The following is an 18,014-nucleotide window of genomic DNA, read 5'->3' on the forward strand; positions in this document are numbered from 1 at the left end:
TCGCACAAAAAAAAACAACAAAAGAAAGATCTATTTGTATGAAAAAAATGATAAAAATTTTGGGGTGGATTCAGGTACCTGCGCTTCTTCTTACGGCGGCGCAGCGTTTCGTATTTACGCTACGCCTCCGTAACTTACAGGAGCAAGTGCAGTATTCACAAAGCACTTGCTCCGTAAGTTGCGGCGGCGTAGCGAAAATGGGGCCGGCGTAAAAGCGCACGTAACTCAAATGTGGAAGGGGGGCGTGTTTTATGAAAAATTTATGATGACCTGACGTGATTGACGTCCGTGTACATATCCCAGTGTGCATTGCTTCCAAGTACGGCGCAACAACGTATTGGTTTCGACGTGAACGTAAATTACGTCCAGCCCTATTCGCGAACGACTTACGCAAACGACGTAAAAAATTCAAATTTCGAAGCGGGAATGACGTCCATACTTAACATTGGCTGTGCCTCCTAATAGCAGGAGCAACCTTACGCAGAAAAAGCCTTACGCAAACGACGTAAAAAACTACCGCCGGGCGCACGTACGTTCGTGAATCGACGTAACTAGGTAATTTGCATATTCTACGCCAAAAACAAAGGAAGCGCCCCTAGCAGCCTTTGAGAATCGGCGTAACGATACGCCGGCGCAGAATTCAAATTACGGCGGCATATCTGGAGATACGCCGCCGTAAAAGCTACCTGAATCTACCCCTTTGTTTGGGGACTGTGTTGCATGACTGAGTAATTGGCATTCAAAGTGTGAGAGCTCTGAGAGATGAAAATTGGTTTGGGCAGGAAGGGGGTATAAATGCCCTGTATTGAAGTGGTTAATATCGCTTTAACAGTCTTTATTATTCAGCAGATGTTTCAATAGATTAGATATTATTAGGTTACTGCCATGTAATTACATACTTAAGAGGATTACAGAGTTTATAATGTCAGTGAATGATGTGCACGATGACAGTGCCTTCTTTATAGACTCTTTGTAGAGTTAGAAGGATTACAGCGATTACTGTGTCGCTTTCTATACTTCAAAAACATTCTTAACATTATTTTATTTACCTTGGAAACAGTAATCAGTTACTGCTCTGTAACCCTAGGTTCACACTAATGGGGATTCTGAAGAGTGTGTAAATTGCATGCGTTCCTAATCTCTAATTCATCAGTTCTTAATGGGCACCCCCATGCATCGGAAACCGCAGCACATTGTGGAAATTACATGGTGCTGCAGCTGGTGTGTTTTGCAAAAGGGTTCAGGGACCTTTCCCCTGAATTTCCCACAGGTACAGTAAACTATTCAAATGAATGGGCTGCTATACCCGTGCAAACGCTCCCATACAGAGCTGCAATAGTATGAACCTAGCTCATAATTCAGAGTGAATACTATACATATAAAGCACAACTAAAACAATGTAGGTGGTGGTAATTTTTTATTATGAAATCATGAGATCCTGTTTACCATTATCATTGAAATTGAAAGTAAAAGAAAATGTGGCGAAACCTTTAATGATGACCTAGGGGTTCCCAAGGAATTCCCTTAATTTGCAGGGATTTCTTCCCACTTCCTGTTTGGCTGTGAAATCTCTGCAATGGGATACAGGTAACGGGAAGACAATCTAATAGGTTATAACGCTCATTTTCTCCTTCCAAAATGAAATGAAAAAAAAAAATCAGTTTTGCATATAGTTCTACTTTAACTCGTGAAAGCAATATGACAACAAACAGAACAGTGCTAGCGAACTCATTCATGGGATCAAGAAACCCCCTTCATTGGGGCTTGCGCCTAAAACTCTACGTTTCTCAAAAGGGCTTTTCAAGTGTCTCCTGAGGGGCAATCTCTCTCAGGAGAAAAAAAAACAGCCATATCACTTGGCTTGTATTAAGGAACATGAACTGTTAGAAGAACTTAAATTGATTGTAAAGTGTTGTTGTTTTTTTAAGTTAAAAATAACAAGTATGTTATACTTAGCTGCTCTGTGTAGTGGTTTTGCAGATCGTCCTCTTCTCTGGTCCCTCTTCAGTGCTCGTGCCCCCCTCCTGTTTAGTGCCCCCGCAGCAAGCAGCTAGTGCCCCCACAGCTCCGTGTCCATTCAAATATGGAACCGCAACCCAGACCCACCCCCTTTCTCTTCTCATTGGCTGACTGACTTTGATTGACAGCAGCTGGGGCCAATGGCGCTGCACTGCTGTCTCAGCCAATCAGCCAATGAGGAGGGGAGTCTTGGGCAGCCGAGACACCCCTGCAACATTGTTGGATCTTGATGGGGCTCAGGTAAGTACTATGGGGGCTGAGGGGGGCTGTTGCACACAGAAGGTTTTTTTTATCTTAATGCATAGAATGCACTAAAGATAAAAAAAACTTCTGCCTTTACAAACACTTTCAGGTGGGTTTTGGGAAACACTGTAATATGTGTGTGTGTATATATATATATATATATATATATATATATATATATATATATATAAACAATTAAATTTGCAGGTAGATTGCTCCTTATTCCTCCTAGATGGCTTGTTTGGGGCTGGTTCTGGCAAACCAACTTTTAAATCAGTGATATATACACTGCTCAAAAAATTAAAGGAACACTTTTTAATCAGAGTATAGCATCAAGTCAATTAAACTCCTGGGATATTAATCTGGTCAGTTAAGTAGCAGAGGGGGTTGTTAATCAGTTCCAACTGCTTTGGTGTTAATGAAATTATCAACAGTTTCACTAAATGGGAAAAAAATAGACCACCTCCAAAACTCCTACTCACCTTTTCTAACTGTTTTTCACTAGTTTTGCATTTGGCTAGGATCAGTGTCCCTACTGGTAGCATGAGGCGATACCTAGACCCTATAGAGATTGCACAGACAGTCCAACTCCTCCAGGATGGCACATCAATGCGTGCCATTGCCAGCAGGTTTGCCGTATCCCCAGCACAGTCTCAAGAACATGGAGGAGATTTCAGGAGAGTTTCAGGTAGTTACTCTAATGCTGCGTACACACGATCGGTTCAACCAATGAGAATGGTCTGATGGACCGTTTTCATCGGTCAAAACCGATCGTGTGTGGGCGCCATCGGTTATTTAACCATCGGTTAAAAAAAAGCCAACTTGTTTTAAATGTAACCGATGGATTCCTAACCGATCGTTAGTAGGCACAACCATCGGTTAAAAATCCATGCATGCTCAGAATCAAGTCGACGCATGCTTGGAAGCATTGAACTTCGTTTTTTTCAGCACGTCGTTGTGTTTTACGTCACCGCGTTCTGACACGATCGTTTTTTTAACCAATGGTGTGTAGGCGCGACGGACCATCAGTCCGCTTCATCATTTTTAACCGATGAAAACGGTTCATCGGTCCGTTCTCATCGGATGGACTGATCATGTGTACGCGGCATAAGAGAGCTGGACAGAGGCATAGAAAGTCATTAACCTATCAGCAGGACCAGTATCTGCTCCTTTGTGCAAGGAGGAACAGGATGAACACTGCCAGAGTCCTACAAAATTACCTTCAGCAGGCCACTGGTGTAAATGTCCCTGTGCTCAATGCCCGGCACACCATAATTGGCAGGTCTGCCACCGTTGCCCTGTGCTTTTCACAGATGAGAGCAGGCTCACCCTGAGCACATGTGACAGACGTGAAAGGGTCTGGAGAAGCTGTGGAGAACGTTATGCTACCTGTACCATTGTTCAGCATGATCGGTTTGGTGGCAGGCCAGTGATGGTCTGGGGAGGCATATCCATGGAGGGATGCACAGACCTCTACAGGCTTCACAATGGTCCCCTGACTGCCATTAGGTATTGGGATATAATCTTCGGAGCCATTGTCAGACCCTAAACTGGTGCAGTGGGTCATGGGTTCCTCCTGATGCACGACAATGCCCGGCCTCATGTGGCGAGAGTATGAAGCCAGTTCCTGGAGGATGAAGGAATCGATACCGGGCATGCTGCCCCGACCTTGTTAGGCATGCATACAAGCACGTGGGGGCCATTCGAGCTACTGAGTACCATTTTGAGTTGTTGCAATTAAATTTCAGCAAAATAGACTAGCCTGCTGCATCATTTTTTCACTTTGATTTTCAGGGTGTCTTTGAATTGAGCCCTCTGTAAGTTGAGAATTTTCACTTCCATCAAATGATGTGGCATCCTAACACATTACCCAGTCCATAACCGTATAGATATATAGCATTTTTTTTTAGAGAGAGAGAGAAAAACTGTTCTCAAAACATTAAAACATCTTCTATAAATACCTTCATTTTGAAAAAACAGAAAGAACAAACATTCCAGTATGGTAAAAAAAAAAAAAATTTAAAGTGAAAAGAAGAAATCAGCATTTACAAAAACAATTTGTGTTAGAATCCTTATTTGATTTTCCTCATCCCTTTCTTAGCAGTGTGACTGGGTCACCCCCTTCCTGCATAGGCATTTTGGGGCAGATCCACAAAGGTATTACGCCGGCGTATCTCTTGATACGCCGCGTAATTTTAAATTTTGCGCGTCGTATCTTTGTTTTGTATCCTCAAAACAAGATACGACGGCATCTCGGCTAGATCCGACAGGCGTACGTCTTAGCCGTTGGATCTAAGCTGCAATTCTTCGGTGGCCGCTAGGTAGCGTTCCCGTCGAATTCCGCGTCGAGTATGCAAATTAGCTAGTTACGGCGATCCACGAACGTACGACCGGCCGGCGCATTTTTTTACGTCGTTTGCGTTCGGCTTTTTCCGGCGTATAGTTAAAGCTGCTGTTATGAGGCGTACTCAATGTTAAGTATGGCCGTCCTTCCCGCGTAGAAATTTGAAATTTTTACGCCGTTTGCGTAAGTCGTTCGCGAATAGGGATTTGCGTAGAATGACGTCACCGTCGGAAGCATTGGCTTGTTCCGGGTTAATTTCGAGCATGTGCACTGGGATACTTCCACGGACGGCGCATCCGCAGTTAATAAAACACGCCCCCATCACAGAGATTTGAATGGCGCGCCATTACGCCGCCAAAGATACACTACGCTGCCGTAACTTATGGCGCGAATTCGAAAAAAAAAAAGTTACGGCGGCGCAGTGTATCTTAGATACGCTGCGCCCGGCGGAAGATTACGCGAAGGTACGTGGATCTGCCCCATTCTCTAGAACTTGAACATGTGTTTGTCCAGCTTAATGTTCCCTCACAATGTAGTGTTGCAGTAATTGAAATTCATTATGGAGGGAGATTTCTCCCCCACTGTAAATGAAAGTCCAAAATGCCAGCCAAAAGCTATTTTATAGCTCTCATATCTTATCTAGGTTTCTATCTTCAAAACCATGTTTTACACAGTTTTCTGTGTACAGTAAATATGAGCACTGTGACTGTCAGGAAAAGGCCCTTGCAAAGTTCTGTGTCTTAAAAGCATTCCAGCGATCTAGTAGTATGCATTTCGTTTTTTTGTATTGTGATGTATTTTCATTGTGAGCCAGGCTGAGCACAGTAATGCACCTTAGTATAAATACAATTAAAGTGGGACTAAAATGGAAAAAAAGAAAAGAAAGCATACAGGCTGTTTCTCTGTGTCTTCTACAGTAAATCAAACTTATAGGTACCTTCCTGTTTGCAGCCTTCTTTAGAATGTTCACTAAATTGTGCATTTGCAGCTCAGGGTACATCCTTGGCATGGTGCCTTGGTGTTGGGATAAATGAATGAGCTGTGCATGCATAGGAGATACGTCATGCTATAATGCCCAATCAAAACTGCCAATTACTCAGCACCCAGAATATGCTAGAGAGAAGATGTTGGTGCTAGCAAGGGATCTTAAGGACTTCAGATGATTGGCAAGTATATATTTTTTTGCAAAGTTTAGTTTCCATTTAAAACCCAACGCCTGGTTTCATTTAATTTTAAACAGTTCATTCGTGTCACACTAACCCCAATAAATGATTTCCATTTTAAGAAATGCGACCCCTGTCAACGCTGTACATATATTGCATCAGCTACATACAGTGCACTGCCAATATTAAATGAATAACCTCCTGAACTGGCCTTTGTGAGTGGTCTTTATAATTAACCCCTTCACGCCGACCATGTGCAAATATGGAACCCCCCTGCACTGGGCTTTTTTCCGAGGAACTGCATATTTTCTTATCTCTCTTTGTGATGGGAGCATGCTACACAGTGCGCTCCAAGCACAGAGACCGGGGTCTCCCCGAGAGCCCAGGGCCATGTTCTAACGATCGGGACATAGAACGGTTCCAGGTCACCTGATCACTGTGATAGCCTCTGAGTGGCCATCACAGTGATCAGTCACTGGGAAGCCTGCGCCTGTGTTTTCTATCTCTGTGAATGGACAAAAGAGATGCATTGTATCATTCTGTCCTTGGAGAGATAGAAAAAAAAAAGGTGTAAAGAACAAAAAAATAATAAAAAATAAAATACCCAGATCAAGGTTTAAACTAGGTCAGTGCCAGGGTTAGTGTTTGGGTCAGGGTCAAAGGTCAGGGTTAGTATTTTCTGGGCAGAAAAAAAAACAAGCAAAATGCACACTATTGTTTCTGGGCTGTACTACGGATGCAAACAAAAACAAACATACACATATGTGGTATCACTGCGATTGTCAGGAGCAGGAGAATTTATTTGTTCTTTGGTGGTAGGTTATAGTAGTAGCAAGAAATATACAGTTAAATCTACAAAAAAAAATTTTTTTTTCTATATTGGGCCAATTTTCCTTTGATAATAAAAATAAAACCAGGAGTAACAATTACCCTTTACCACTGTAACAGGCGCTCAATTACGCCGTGTTGCGTTCCACGCTGGAATGCATACGGCGACCGTGCAATGACGTCATCGCTCGGCGCCACGTGCGTTCCAGTATGGAACACGGACGTGCGCCGCGGATCACCGGCGTTTTCTTCATGCACCTGTTTCCTGCCTATAAAGGCATTCAGTTTACATAGAAAAGGCGTTCTATTGTCGGCCATAGCCGGCTTGGCTACTATTCAACTACAGCTACCATGTGTCCCTAAACTGGAGGCCATCCCACGCCTGGAGCTGCGCTGCCAACCTCGCCTGAGTTGCTGCGGACACCCCAAGCTATCCACCACCAGGAGACCCTCCATAAAAGAATCCTATTGTTGCTGCAATACTCTACAACACTCATCCTCTGCAAACGGATAAGTAGTATCTTTACGTCATTTATACTGCTTAGAGTTACCTGCTTCATATTTTGCCCTTATCAAGTACTGTATTTAAATCTGGATTATTGAATACTAACTTGCTGCCTGGGATTACTTAGTGTGTCTTTAGCTGTCCGCTGTAGAATATCTTAACGGGACATACACTCTCAACTCAGCTCAGCTATACTTGCCTCTCCGACGCAAATATTAATTGCATACAGTATTCTAAATTGCTACGTGCCTGACATACGTTCTTAAATGTATATGTGCTTTGTCCTTAAAATGCTGAACATGTTCGCTCTAACATTTTCATGCTAAGGCTCAAAGGTATCTCATACCTGCTCCCTTAGTAGTCCAATGCATTCCTTTATGTTAAAGTGATATGATGTAGAGAACCCCCAAACTCCTGTTCTCTGATTGGAGTGATGCCTGGGGTCCCGTATTGATAATCACTATACATAGAGTGCCTGCATTGGAGTATATAATGCAGTTGCGTTAGTTGATCCTTATTGTAAATTTTCTACGCTAGCGGTTGGAGGCATGTTGTAATACCTCCGCCCTTAGTAGCTCAACGCATTCCTATATGTGAAAGAGATGATGCAGTGACCCCCCAAACTCCTGTTCTCTGATTGGAGTGATGCCTGGGGCCTAGTACTGAAATCTCACATAATATAGAGAGGTGCATTGAATTCTTTCCTTAACCGCAGTTGTGGTTCACTCCCGTTCACCGTAGTTTGTGACAACCACCAAGTAAAAACCTAATTTGTCCTGAAAAAAATGTGGTATAATCTACCTGAATGCACAAAGTAGTTGTGATGATACAGTGCCTTGAAAAAGTTCTCATACCCCTTGAAATTTTCCACATTTTGTCATGTTACAACCAAAAACGTAAATGTATTCTATTGGGATTTTATGTGATAGACCAACACAAAGTGGCCCATATTTATGAAGTGGAAGGAAAATGATAAATGATTTTCAAAATGTTTTACAAATCAATATGTGAAACGTGTGGCATGCATTTGTGTCCCCCCCTCCCCCGAGTCAATACTTTGTAGAACCAACTTTTGCTGCAATTACAGTTGCAAGTCTTTTTGGGGATGTCTCTAGCAGTTTTGCACATCTAGAGAGTAAAATGTTTGCCCATTCTTCGTTGCAAAATATCTCAAGCTCTGTCAGATTGGACGGAAAGCGTCTGTGAACAGCAATTTTCAAGTCTTGCCACAGATTCTCATTTGGATTTAGGTCTGGACTTTGACTTCTAACACATGAATATGCTTTGATCGTAACCATTCCATTGTAGCTCTGGCTGTATGTTTAGGGCCGTTGTCCTGCTGGAAGGTGAACCTCTGCCACAGTCTCAAGTCTTTTGCAGACTCTAACAGGTTTTCTTCTAAGATTGCCCTGTATTTGGCTCCATCCATCTTCCCATCAACTCTGACCAGCTTCCCTGTCCCTGCTGAAGAAAAGCATCCCCACAACATGATGCTGCCACCACCATATTTCACGGTGGGGATGGTGTGTTCAGGGTGATGCGCAGTGTTAGTTTTCTACCACACATAGCATTTTTTCTTTTAGTCTTTAGTCTTTAGTTTTCTTTAGTGGTACTTCTTATGGCTTTCTTGTAACGATGGCTTTCTTCTTGGCACTCTTCCATAAAGGCCAGATTTGTGGAGTGCACGACTAATAGTTGTCCTGTGGACAGATTCTCCCAGCTGAACTGTGGATCTCTGCAGCTCCTCCAGAGTTAATATGGGCCTCTTAGCTGCTTCTCTAAATAATGCTCTCCTTGCCCGGCCTTTCCATTTTCGGATGATGGATTGAACAGTGCTCTGTGAGATGTTCAAAGCTTGGGATATATTTGTATACCCTAACCCTGCTTTAAACTTTTCCATAACTTTATCCCTGGCCTGTCTGGTGTGTTCCTTGGCCTTCATGATGCTGTTTGTTCACTAATGTTCTCTAACAAGCTCCTGGGGGCTTCATAAAACAACTGTATTTATATTGAAAAAAAATTACACACAGGTGGACTTTATTGACTAATTAGGTTCCACTGGATTTTAGTTAGGGGTATCAGAGGTGTAAAGGGTGCTGAATACAAATGCACTACACATGTACTTGTCAAAAAAAAAATTGTAAACCGTTTATCATTTTCCTTCAACTTCACAATTATGTGCCACTATGTGTTGGTCTATCACATGAAATCCCAATAAAATACATATTTAAGTTTTTGGTTGTAACATGACAAAATGTGGAAAATGTCAAGGGGTATGAATACTTTTTTAAGGCACTGTATGTACTGTTTTACTAATACATGTCAAAACTGAAAAATTGGGCTTAGGCATTTAGATTTTTTTTACCCTTGGGTGCAAATGGGCTTAAAATGCTGCTGCAAACAAAAATGTGTTAGCACAAAGTGATGCAATTAAATAAATAAATAAGTGTGTTGTGCTACAATTTGTCACAAAATGGGTGCAAATTACACCAAGACATACAACGTGATGTACCTGTTGAATACTGATCTAATACCATAAATCATATTATCAAGTGACATCCGCAATGCAATGAAAAATCCAAACAATCTATCAACCAATTATGTACATTAAAGGTGATTATAACATGTTCTCAATGTCCATCACATTTAACATTGTTTCTTGTGCACTTAAAATCCCATACCTTGTGCAATTAATCAAAGTTCTTCTGAAATCAATCAACTCGTGACTAGAGTTGAGCGGACACCTGGATGTTCGGGTGCGGGTCCGAACCCAAACTTAAAAAAAAAAGTTCGGGTTCAGGAACCAGAAACCCAATTGTAGTCAATGGGACATGGACTTTTAGAAAAAAGAAATGCGCGGAGGTCCCCGCAAATTCAATAACCAGACCCTTTAGGTCTGGTATGGATATTAAGGGGAACCCCGCCGTCAATTTAAAAAAAAAATGACATGCGGTTCCCCCTAAATATCCATAACCAGACCCGTTATCCGAGCACGTTGACCTGGCCGGCCGCAGAAAAGAGGGGGGGACAGAGTGCGCCCCCCCTCTCCTGAACCGCACCAGGCCACATGCCCTCAACATGGGGAGGATGTCCCCATGTTGATGGGGACAAGGGTCTCATCCCCACAACCCTTGCCTGGTGGTTGTGGGGGTATGCGGGCGGGAGGCTTATCAGAATCTGGAAGACCCCTTTAACAAAGGGGACCACCAGATCCTGACCCCCCCCCCCTGTGTGAAATGGTAATGGGGTACACTGTACCCCTACCATTTCACAAAGGAAGTGTAAAGTCTTGTAAAAAAAAACACACACACACACCGTAGAATAAAGTCCTTTATTAATAAAAAAAAAAAGAAAAAAACTCCAGCGGTGATAATCCACTCGTTCCCGACTTCCTGCTCCAACGTTGTCCCGATCCTGCAACGGCTGCGGGTGATCTCCAGCGATGAGAAGATCTGGCGATGGCCGGGTGATCTCCGCTCCAGCGATGAGAAGATCCATCTGGAGCGCAGCATCTCCGACCTCCTCTCACCGCTGGACACAGCCCAGCGAATGGCGCGCTGAAGCTGTGACATTACTTATATAGAGGAGGCAGGGCCACCCGTCACGTGACCCCGCACCCTCTGACGTACCCTCTGCTACGTCACTGGGGAAGCCCAGGAAGAGGGAAGACTCTGGGCTTGTTGAGGGCATGTGGCCTGGTGCGGTTCAGGAGAGGGGGGGCTGCACTCTGTCCCCCCCTCTTTTCTGCGGCCGGCCAGGTCAACGTGCTCGGATAACGGGTCTGGTTATGGATATTTAGGGGGAACCGCACGTCATTTTTGTTTTAAATTGACGGCGGGGTTCCCCTTAATATCCATACCAGACCTGAAGGGTCTGGTTATGGATATTTAGGGGGAACCGCACATCATTTTTTTTTTAAATTGACGGCGGGGTTCCCCTTAATATCCATACCAGACCTAAAGGGTCTGGTTATTGAATTTGCGGGGACCTCTGCGCATTTTTTTTTCCCGAACTCCAATCCCGGACCCGACTTTTTTCCAATTATTCGGGTCCGGGTTCGGGAAAAACCCAAAGTCCGTACCGAACCCGAACTTTACAGTTCGGGTTCGCTGAACCCTACTTGTGACACCTCAGTGCTCTCTAAACTCTCACAGTATACTGCACTGTCCAGCAGCGATACGGGAACTTCTTGTTTAATGCATGAACAAAATTGATTTGGGCTGATCACTGCATAGCAATTCACAGGAAGCTTTGTATTTTTATGAATGAATGCAAAGCTTTCTCTGGCTGGGGTGTAAATTGTGATGTCATCCTCCCAGCTCCCCACCTCAGCCAATCAGAGGAAGCCTTGTATTCATTGTAAGCTCTTTAAAGGCAGGGAATAATGTGAATGTACAGCATGTAAACCGATGTTTAAATTGTCAGTGCTATATAATCCCTGCAATAAAGTAATACAATCCTTCGGAAAGTACTGTAAGAACAAGAAAAAGCTCCAATCTTAGTATTTCATCTTTGTATTTAGTTGTTTGCCTGGAATTCAGCTGTTTTTATTATGTATGGCCCTTGATTCCACTTGTGAGAAAAAAACATTCCCCTCTGGGTAATCTATGTACAGCCATGGCCAAAAGTTTTGAGAATGACACAAATACTAATTTTCACAAAGTCTGCTGCCTCAGTTTTTGAGATGGGAAATTGCATATACTCCAGAATGTTATAAAGAGTGATCAGACGAATTGCAATTAATTGCAAAGTTCCTCTTTGCCATTAAAATTAACTTAATCCCATAAAAAAAAATTCCACTGCATTTGTGAAGAAGGCTTCAGGGTGCCCAAGAAAGTCCAGCAAGCGCCAGGACTGTTTTCTAAAGAGGATTCAGCTGCGGGATCGGAGTGCCACCAGTGCAGAGCTTGCTCAGGAATGGCAGCAGGCAGGTGTGAGCGCATCTGCACACACAGTGAGGCGAAGACTTTTGGAAGATGGCCTGGTGTCAAGAAGGGCAGCAAAGAAGCCACTTCTCTCCAAAAAAAACATCAGGGACAGATTGATCTTTTGCAGAAAATATGGTGAATGGACTGCTGAGGACTCGGGCAAAGTCATATTCTCCGATGAAGCCTCTTTCCGATTGTTTGGGACATCAGGAAAAAGGCTTGTCAGGAGACGAAAAGGTGATCGCTACCATCAGTCCTGTGTCATGCCAACAGTAAAGCATCCTGAGACCATTCATGTGTGGGGTTGCTTCTCATCCAAGGGAGTGGGCTCACTCACAATTTTGCCCCAAAGCACAGCCATGAATAAAGAATGGTACCAAAAGACCCTCCAACAGCAACTTCTTCAACAATCCAACAACAGTTTGGTGAAGAACAATGCATTTTCCAGCACGATGGAGCACCATGCCATAAGGCAAAAGTGATAATTAAGAGGCTCGGGGACCAAAACGTTGACATTTTGGGTCCATGGCCTGGAAACTCCCCAGATCTTAATCCCATTGAGAACTTGTGGTCAATCCTCAAGAGGCGGGTGGACAAACAAAAACCCACTAATTCTGACAAACTCCAAGATGTGATTATGAAAGAATGGGTTGCTATCAGTCAGGAATTGGCCCAGAAGTTGATTGAGAGCATGCCCAGTCGAATTGCAGAGGTCCTGAAAAAGAAGGGCCAACGCTGCAAATACTGACTCTTTGCATAAATGTCATGTAATTGTCGATAACAGCCTTTGAAACGTATGAAGTGCGTGTAATTATATTTCACTACATCACAGAAACAACTGAAACAAAGATCTAAAAGCAGTTTAGCAGCAAACTTTGTTAAAACTAATATTTGTGTCATTCTCAAAACTTTTGGCCACAACTGTACATTGCTAAGATTTTAACAAACTTTGTTGCAGATTCCTCCTACAAGGTCCCGGTAAGGTCTGCATCCCTTTAGACGTAATTTCCCTTTGTGAGTATATCACCAAAAATAAAATTTTTGTTGCAGGGGATTGATCAAACTCTGACTTGTATTTTAGTGCAGACTTCTGGGAAAATCAGTGAGCCAATCACACAAGCAGAACATTATGTTGCTGGGGGGCATTCTGTACACAGCACTACAGGTACTCCATAGTGAATTGCATTTTTCAGAAAATTACAGCACTGCAGATTAAAAAGGAAAGGTATTTTTTTTAAAACATTCTATCACAATATGACTTGTTTAGCAATTGTACACATGCTATATTAGTTTCTCCCCCCCCCCCCACAAAAGAGGAGTTACCCTTTAAGACCATTGACAAACTGTTTTCTAACTCAATATTATGCCGCGTACACACGATCATTTTTCGGCATGTAGAAAAAACTAAGTTTTTCCAACTTCATCATTAAAAAGACGTTGCCCACACACCATCGTTTTAAAAAAATGCTCTAGCAAAGCGCGGTGAAGTACAACACGTACGACGACACTATAAAGGGGAAGTTCCATGTGGATGACGCCACCCTTGGGGCTGCTTTAGCTGATTCCGTGTTAGTAAAAGACGATTTGCGCTTTTCTGTCTGTTACAGCGTGATGAATGTGCTTACTTCATTACGAGCGCTAGTTTTACCAGAACGAGCGCTCCCGTCTCATAACTTGATTCTGTGCATGGCGCGGGTTTTTAACGTTGTTTTAACCCACACACGTTCATTTTTTACAACCCGAAAAACAACATAGTTTAAAACAAGGTTAAAAAATGCAGCATGTTCGAAAACATTTTTTGTCATTTTTCAAAACCCGAAAAATGATGTGAAGCCCACACACGATCATTTTAAGTGACATTTTTTAAAAATAACGTTTTTTTCATGCCGAAAAATGATCGTGTGTACGCGGCAGTTTACAAATGGAACTGTGTTGTTATCTACTGTATAGAAAAAAAGAATAGAATCAACAGATACCCTAGTACAAGACATCACCTGTGTACTGCCATCAAGCCATATAGTGGCTAAAAGTATGCTCATACCAGTCCATAAATGTGCCTGTTCAAGATTGGGCAGTATTGGATCCCATTGATGTCCTCTGCAAGTGCACAAAAAACACAGGGGTAGATTCAGAAAGAAATTACGCCTGCGTATCCATAGATACGCAGCGTAATTGCTAAGTTGCGCCGGCGTATCTACTTTCTGTATTCAGAAAGCTAGATACGCCGACTGTAGCCTAAGATACGACTGGCATAAATCTCTTATGCCGTCGTATCTTAGGGTGCATTCTGACGCTGGCTGCTAGGTGGCGCACCCGTAGTTGTCAGCGTAGAGTATGCAAATTGCATACTTACGCCGATTCACAAACGTACGCACGGCCGGCGCTCGTTTTTTACGTCGTTTGCGTATGTCGTTTTTGTCGTAAGGCTGCTCCTGCTATTAGGAGGCGCAGCCAATGGTAAGTATAGACGTCGTTCCTGCTTCGCGATTTTCAAAATTTGCATCGTTTGCGTAACTCGTTCGTGAATGGCGCTGGACGCCATTTACGTTCACGTCAAAGCCAATGACGTCCTTGCGACGTCATTTACCGCAATGCACGTCGGGAAATTTTCCCGACGGAGCATGCGCAGTACGTTCGGCGCGGGAACGCGCCTAATTTAAATGATCCACGCCCCTATGGGATCATTTAAATTACGCGTGCTTACGCCGGCCCCTTTTACGAAACGCTGCCGCAAATTACGGAGCAAATGCTTCGTGAATGCAGCGTAGCTCCAGTAATTTACGGAGGCGTAGCGTAAAAACGATACGCTGCGCCGCCGTATCAGTACGCGCCCCTACCTGAATCTGGGCCACATTCTTTTACCAGATGACTTCAAGCAAGAAAAGAAAAAGCACATCAGCTACTACTCAGTGACTTTTTTAATACATTCTTATGTGCTATGCTAGTGTACGTCCACAGTTGCTTAACGAAGAAGGGTAGCCAAAGGTCAACTAGTTGGATTGAATCAATTGTTATGGATCATAACACAGCCATGTGTTAAAAAGCAGGTTTTTAAAGAAATTCAACAAATGAAATCACACATGAAAGATTCATTTAAAGCCTGAAAATAAAAATCTGGAATAGTATCTCCAACAAGTTTCTTATAAACCTCATAATCATTGAGGTGTTGCATTATCTCAATGTCATATTTGTTAATTACCATAATGGGGTTTTTGAAGGTTTAATTTATATTTATGGTGTAAATTCACTAAGAATTTTTTTTAAGTAAAAAGTACTTACTGTTTTTGTTTTTAAAAAGGGACACCCACTTACCACATCCTAAAATTAAATGGTGAAAGCAGATTCAATCAGAAATATATTCTGCCATGATATGGACTTTAATGGCGCCCACATGAGACATACACAATCATTTTAATAAAACAGCAGGCTTTATTTATACTCAATAGTAAAAGAAACGCCACTGCGTATACAAACCTTAAAAGCATTACGCCCATAAGGCCAGTAAAATCGCCCAGTGCATTCCATTGACCACTAAATGTAGAAGAATGAAGGTTAAACCTGGGTGGCTATTAAAGAGAATAAAAATGGGCTTTAACTACTTTCCGACCACCCGCCGCTGTTATACGGCAGCAGGTCGGCTCGGCTGCGCGAGATCACGTAGCTATACGTCATCTTGCGTTTCAGCCAATAGGGGCGCGCTCGTTACAGAGCGAGAACCGGGAGCTGTGTGTGTAAACACACAGCTCCCGGTCCTGTCAGGGGGAGAAATGACGGATCGTCTGTTCATACAATGTATGAACAGCGATCAGTCATTTCCCCTAGTCAGTCTCACCCCCCCTTCAGTTATAACACACACAGGGAACATAATTAACCCGTTCCTCGCCCCCTAGTGTTAACCCCTTCCCTGCCAGTGGCATTTTTATAGTAATCAATGCATTTTTTTAGCACTGATCGCTAAAATAATGCCAATGGTCCCAAAAATGTGTCAAAAGTGTCTGAAGTGTCCGCCATAAGGTCGCAGTACCGATAAAAATCGCTGATCGCCGCCTTTACTAGTAAAAAAAAAATATTAATAAAAATGCCATAAAACTATCACCTATTTTGTAAAACGCTATAACTTTTGCGCAAACCAATCAATAAAGGCTTATTGCGATTTTTTTTTAGAAAAATATGTAGAAGAATACGTATCGGGCTAAACTAAGGAAAAAAAAATGTTTTTATATATTTTTGGGGATATTTATTAAAGCAAAAAGTAAAAAATATTGAATAATAATAATAATAATAATCTCTATATGATTCATATTGTAAGCCTGAATCTATATTTAAGAGACAAAAGCAAATCATTCAAAACCCAAGAGGAGTACTGGGGTTTAGATAATTGAGAACGGCAAACTACTAGAACAGGATCATGGTCTAACCAAGCAGCAGCAAGAATGGACGCGGAGCATACCTGGGAAAGATGTTTTCGTAACATAAACATATGGTCGATATGGGAATCATAGGCATGGGCATAATAAGTGTAATCTTCACTCAGTGGAAGGAACTCCCTCCAGAGGTCTACCAGATCATGAGATTGTAGGGAATGAGAAAATTTCCTTGCGTCATAAGACCTGGCCATTGGTTATCTTTTTCTAATAAATGAATAGTACTAATTATGTACATATATCATGTTCCACTTACAAAATTCTAAATTATATCTATATAACACTCACATACAATATAGCGGCATGTGGTTTAAGCCTGGTGGGTGGACATAGGGGCTAGAAAGTCCTCATATTGTATTCAAAATTCTTCCAGTGTAAAGTTGATAGCATATACCAGCCCTTATCAAAGAAAATGCAAATATAATTACCATCAACTTATATTTCATATGAGCCAACAAAAGATGGAACATATTATAAACAACTGAATACCCATATTTACAATAGCACAGCAGTACTTGGTGTTAATTTGAAAATCCTAGGCCGGATTATATGTATCCTGGGTAGAATAAAGTATATTGAGAGTGTTGCTCTAAGATAAACCATCTATAATTACAATATATAAAAAGGGAATTAATACCAACTGTTGTCCAAAATGGGGGTATCAATGAGTATGTGAATATTGTGTGAACCTTAAGATTTTCTGACTCCAGACAAGCCAAATATGGATACTCCCTTACTTTGGGAAGTAGTGTGGAAAGGAACACAGCCTGATATCCACAAGGAACATGGGAAGTTCTATAAATATCCAACAGGGAGAAGAAAATATTGGAGCCAACAGTGTACTAATTGTATTATACGGAAAAGTGACCCCTAGATAGAAAACCTACCTTAAGGCTGGGTTCACACTGATGCAAGTTAGATGCAGATTTACCCCCATCCATTTTGCATGACAGTAGACTGTGACCAACTCTCAATGGAGCCAGGTCACACATCTCTGGGGCGGCCAAGGAGTGCATTGCACAGGGGTCTTGTGCGTGTTTGGCTCCATTTTAGGTCCAAATTCAGGCAAAAATTCAGGCCTGATTCATCCCTGAAACGGAGAACATGGACGCACCGGACCCCTGCTCAGAGCCACATCCGCACACAGTGTGAACCCAGCCTGAACCTCCTGATATGAAGAGAGCTGCTCTAACAAACTGGCCATGTGGATGAGGCTTTATATTTGGAGTTATGGTACAAGAAAAACTGCACTAACCCAACAAATAAACAAATTAGGAAATGGTGAACCAGAAGGCTGTAATTAGGTGGTATAAACACAAATAAAGAGAATCCCCATTGAAAACGTCAACCTATGAGGAAACGCGTCTGGGACGGCGTACAGTGACGTCACCGCGCTCAATGTGAAGGAAGAAGGGCTCCTATAGTGCCAGCTGGCATTTGTTTTTATACGCTTTTACGAATTTATGTTTGTAAGTACAATTATCTATTTTTTTAATAAACTTGCCCAAACGTTATTATGCTATGGTCCGCTCTTTTCAATTTATGATCCACGGACCACAT

This window comes from Rana temporaria, chromosome 5, assembly GCF_905171775.1.
Source record: "Rana temporaria chromosome 5, aRanTem1.1, whole genome shotgun sequence".
Taxonomy (NCBI): domain Eukaryota; kingdom Metazoa; phylum Chordata; class Amphibia; order Anura; family Ranidae; genus Rana; species Rana temporaria.